Source organism: Polistes canadensis, unplaced genomic scaffold, assembly GCF_001313835.1.
Source record: "Polistes canadensis isolate GaletaPanama2010 unplaced genomic scaffold, ASM131383v1 scaffold_70, whole genome shotgun sequence".
Lineage (NCBI taxonomy): Eukaryota > Metazoa > Arthropoda > Insecta > Hymenoptera > Vespidae > Polistes > Polistes canadensis.
The window spans coordinates 656,659-662,658 of NW_014569617.1; positions in this window are offsets into that span (position 1 = coordinate 656,659).

The window sequence follows — 6,000 nt, forward strand, 5'->3', positions numbered from 1 at the left end:
TTAACGAGTTTCTATTAAAAACTGTCATCTCACCTTGTTCCACTTTCCACTATTTAAAAAAGCTAAAAAAGAAAGTTTCCCCTTTTTTTTTATTTTCTTTACCTTTAAATCCTGACGATCCATCATAATCGATTAGAATTAGTTTTCTAGTCCTCTCTAACGTAATTTTGATCCTTCTTATTCCTTTAAAGGTAAACGATTAAAGTCCGTTCGGAGTGATTCACGTTGTAGAATGAAAGCAGCGTTACGATAGATAACTTCCGGGGACGATGGTGATGCTGATGGTGATGGTGATGGTGATGTGGTGGTGGTGGTGTTGGTGGGTGGTGGTTTGGCGGGAGTTTTGAATTATCGACTGGCAAATTGCTCGAGTACAATGGCGTCTTCGATCAAAGACCGTAGGTAATATCCTGGCAGAGTGGAACGATTAATCTAGAGAGGTAGATGCGAGCTGTAAGACTGGAAGTATAGAGACTAAAGTCTAGAACAACCTGGAATAGCAGCAGCAAACCCAACCCCCGTTTTCGCGAGTTTCTATCTCTATAGTCCTAGAATAGAATCGGAGAAGGGAGTCAACTATGAAGGAGCTATCGAGTTTTACGGACTAGCACCTCGTACTACTACAACTAATACTACTACTACTACTACTACTTCATTATTCGATAAAGTTACTCGTGATTGTCGTTCGTCCCACAAGCACTTAAGGCATCCTATGGATGTTCCGAGAATTTACTGAAAATATTAACCTACTAATAAAGTACTCTGCAATACTTTCTCGTTTCTCTTTTACGAACTATTTATAGTATAGATATAAATTTTAGATTGTATCGATGATTTTCGAGTTTAAACCACGGCAGGTGAATTAAAATAGAACTTTAATTAATCGGATAGATAACGTACAAGAAAATCACTTATCAATAAATCGTCTTTCTCCATATATATTGATAAGTTTGAATCTACGTAAGTTAAAGCAGGAACTGGTGCAATCCGATTTGCACTCGTAAAAACTTCCTTATAGATATATTTACGATCGTGCGATCAAAAAGTTTGTCGAGTGAAGGAATCGAAAGAAGGGAAAGGAAAGAAAAAAAAAAGAAGAAGAAAGAAAAGAAAGGAAATACGAGCGTGGGAAGACGTCTATAAGTATTTTGTGAGTTTGTAGCTTAGGACAACATATTTTCGAGGGTAACGCTGCGTCGAGATTACCGCAGACTTTGGAAAACTTTTCAATCGGTCCAGAAACGATGCTGGAACTAAAGGATGAACGTCCAGGACGTAAACTGCTTAGAAGTTTCCTAGAACTATATAGAGAGAGAGGGAGAGGGAGAGGGAGATGAAAGTTTTCCATGATCGGACAGGTCACTTTATCGTGGAAAGCTTCGACATCGACTTAACGAGCGAGTTCATCCATCCCAACCCCTGTTCCATTTTCCGCTGGATTATTTTTATTAGCGTACCAAAGAACAATGATCAAACATAATACCACCGATATAATATGATACGATCGATTAAAACAATTCAAATCATATATAATGAAAGAATGAAATATTAATTGTTGAATCATCTATCACGATTTAACATCCAACACGGCCAATAATACTCTCGGGGATCCTTGAAAAATTAAATTATTCTGGCCAACCGAAATTCCCTTTTCCAAATCAATCCCGATTATTATTGGGGACGAACCGATGGACCGTTTTAATGAAAGTAATAACGACGGATAGTAGTAACCGATGATGAAACGACCAAGCTAATGAAATTAAAAGTCCAAATGCGTCCTATCAAAGGATAAAATGTGTTCAATGTTCCTCGCGTTCTTGTCCATCGTCCGTGATGAAAAGCTAAATGAATTAGAGATTAATCGTGCGCCGTTGTAATAAATCAATGAATTCTATGATAGAAACAAGAGAGAAAAAGAGATAGGGAGAAAGAGTACTTTTCGATATCGATAGGACATAAATCCTCTCGATTTCAAAGGGATTTTTCAACGTGAAAAGCCTCAAATTTACATAACAGAGAGTGCTGTCTCGATTTCATACGAGAAAAATACCCGACACACAAACTTTCGATTTCGTTAACTGAATCAGACGCGCGAGGATCATTCATGTCGAACACGATGATGAAAGACCATCCCATTTTATCTCTTAAGTGTTCCCAAACGATTCTACCTTCCCCAAAAAAAAAGTTGACTTTTCGATTTACGATTCATTTTCGAAATCTCGATAAGAGCATCCATCCGATCAGTAAAATGTCAATCCTTGAGAAAACCTCTCACAAAAACACTACCATCAATCATTTTTACATCGTTATTAGGAGACTTTCGTTAATTATTATACAGTGTCCCAAATAACTCTAGTCTTAATACAAGTTTCATTAAAATCTATTCACTTTTAGTATAAAAAATATTTGCCGAAACTTTTCAAAGAAATTGCAAAGATGCACAATTTACAGCATTGCATTCTCTGACATTTTATGAAGTTTGCATGCTAAATTTATAACTCGATATGGTATTAAACGCGTAGACAAAAGAGTGTACTTTAATTTAATATAAAAATCATTAGAAATCTGCTTACTATAAGTACTTTCATAATCAATGATTATGCAATTTCATTTACCGACCAATTTTAAATAGTACAAAACATAAAAAATGTACATTAAATTAAACACGAATTACGTGATATCTCATTTTTTTCAAAATGGACTTCACCACTTTCAAAATAAACGGTCCAATTAATTGATCAATATTGTATAGAAAAAAAAAAAATCACCAACAACCCGCGTGGTCGGCAGGACAATAGAAGTTAAATAGAGTATGCGTATGCAACTTGACAAGATTGGTTGACACAAAACAAGTGAGAAGCTTTGCGGTTCGCCACATTTTACACGTCGACGTTTTAAAGCTCGAATAATTTCCTTGTTACCGTATAACAGGATGTGCCAACTTACTTGTAGTTTCTCGAACCGCAAAGCAGCAGCAGTGCAGCAGCACTAGCATCACCACCACCACCACCACCACCACCACCACCAACTGAACAGTGTATTTGCATTTAAGAGAGAAGGTAGAGATAGGGTTGATTCGTGTACGCAGATTGGTCGTTAAATTTCCTTTGGAACCAGCACGCGTGCCTACGTGCCTCGATAAAATCGTCGTTAGAAGCTTAATGGGATCTTAACGTGACGCAAAAGCTCAACTACGAGAAATATAATTATCGTTGCTGTCGTTGTTTCGCGATAGGTACAAGGATTCCTATAAAACAAGATAAATAACATTCATTCAATGAAAAAAATTCTCTAATTTATACCTTCCAAACGAGTTTGCCTTTTTAACTTTTAGCTAATAAAAAAATATGAAAGAGTTTGCACGGTCAACGAGACGGGTAATTAATCATTCGAGTCCGCTCTTGCACTTTTTTACGAATATTCTTATTAAATTCTTTACAATTTTTCGTTTTCTCTCGTAGGATAAAAAATCCAAATAGCAAATAACGGATAAATTAATAACATGAATTCTCAAAAAGATATGAAATAGAAAAAATAGTTGAAAGCAAAAACATACATTTTTCAACATAGTAGAAAGATCAGAAACGATTTCCAACTCAAACGGATTTAAATCTCCCCCTGCCCTTTCTTTCTCTCCCTTTACGATCGAAACGGTCGATTGGCATAGAGAGGAAAAAAAACCAATTCTCCTCTTTTTTCCCTCCCTATTTTTTTCACAACACCCAAACGTATCTAGCCCCCCAATCCCACGCCCACCCCCAACTCGAGGCCACGACTTTGAAACTCGGATGCGTTTAATTTCTCCGACACAAGCTATACGATCGATCGTCGTTTATCTTTGCGAATAACATTGACCACCCTATATACAGCACGCAATACACGCAACGGCAACGCAACCCCTCATTCCATTTCGCCTAACGCGTTGTACGAATGTAGGTAGTATATCCATGTGCTATGAAAATCCGTGCTGAACGATAAAATGCAACGCACGCGGATAGAATGCTCGATTCGTAGAAAAGGCAAATGTTGAGGAGGGGGTGCACGGGGTGGAGGCCAAATGCAAAGGGGTTGCTCGAACGAATCGGATTTAATTAGAGGGCGTCACATAATTATTGGCCGATGGGTCGACTATCTAATTAACATGGACGTCGTTGTAAAGTGTTCGGGGTAGAGGAAGAGGAGGAGGTTTTGGGAGATTCGAGATGGGGTTAAAATCGAAGGGTTTGGGAAGCAAGCTTAACTTTGGAACACTTTGTATGCAACTGCGTTGCCCGAGCTTACACGCTTTCTGTATTGTAGCTCGAAATAACTCAATTTCAATAGCAGCTAATTTAATTGTCTTTAGATAATATCAGCAGCCGTGGACTGAATTCTAAACGCTTGACGTATTAACACTTCCTTCGAAGTTGTTCCAAGCAACGTCAGTAACAACACTACTACCACCAACATTGCCACTGCCATTGCCATGACTGACGTTGAAAAGTGTCGGAGGTGTTTGTGCATATTATAGGCCACAGCGCTAACACTTTAATTCCACCATTATAAACTTAACTCACCGATATTCGATAAAACGAGCATGCTTTCGTATGTAATAGTAGTTAACTGTACTTTTGCCTCCTCATAGAAAAGCTTTCTAAAGCACGTCCCGTTTGAATTCGAGATTATATTAGCTTCTTCGGTGAAAGAGTAAGTTTTACAGTTAAGTATATATCATCATTACCCTGCTGAACATAGCCCTCCTCTAATGTTCTGGATAGGAAGTGGTGTAGGAAGGTATATGGGCAGGATTTTGGGTTAGGACTTGATTTCTCCCAATTTTTAGAGGTAGAAAAGAATCGCGTGGGCAGGGTCGCGTCCCTGAAGTAGACCTTTCTTCGCAAAGAAAGCTACCCTATTTGGATGTCTCGCAGCTTTCATCAGTACACCGTTCAGAAATTGTTCAAAATCGTAATATCGTTACAGAAAGAGAGACGATTTGATATTTATTTTCATGCTACGTTAAATAAATACCAACTGTCTACTATTTTAGGAATCGGTCTAAGTTCAAAGACGTAAAATGGAATTGGAAGTAGATTCCGTTCTTTAAATGTAAATCTTTGGAATAACATGAAAGTGTCAGTAGTAGCGATAGGAAGGACAAAGTAAAAGGAGGAAGGTGGGATAGGGGATTTGAAATGGTAGAACTGAAATGGTAGAACGGCAATGTAAAATGAAGTTCGGAATAACTCAATGTTCCTTCGCGTTTCGAATCGATTTTCCTTTTGAGGGTGACACGGATCGATGAAAGCGGATGCGATGGAATGGACCATGGTTGTGCTAGATGAGAGCTTTGCCAGAGTGAGGAATAGGAAGCCTCCAAGTGTGCTTTCATAGCTTTCATAGTCGAACGATAATGGTGTTGGTAGGAAGGAAGATCTTACACTTGATTTACATTGAATACCCACCATTATGCCAGCTCTAATTGCACGAACGCAAGTTTAACGACATACCCCCATTCGAACGGACCACCACGGAAGTTACGAACGTCAACGGAAATATACGACCGGAAGAGGTTCCAATCGATTAATCGAATGTCGTTAGCCATCGAAAATTCCTTCTCCGATGATGAAGGACCTGGCACGATTTCAACTAATGATAAGGTACGATCCGCGATCGTTTAAATGAAAGAAAAAAAGAAATGAATAACTCAAGAATAATTTCAAGTATATCATTTTATTCGAGATTCGTTAAATCTTTTATTAAACTTTCCTTTTAAATATCTCATTAAATTTTATAACCCCTTACATACGAATATATATATTGTATTATATTATTATATATTCGTGCGCGCTATAAAATTGGGAGCATTCATTTTTGACCTAGTTATTTTCGCGTAACGTCACCTTTGTGGAATGGTATATACGCGAAATAAAGAGAAAAAGAGCAACGCGAGAGAGCAAGATAACCGAGGTGTCCTAGATAACGAATAGTTTGGAGAATCGATTCCCAAGTGTATCGCTT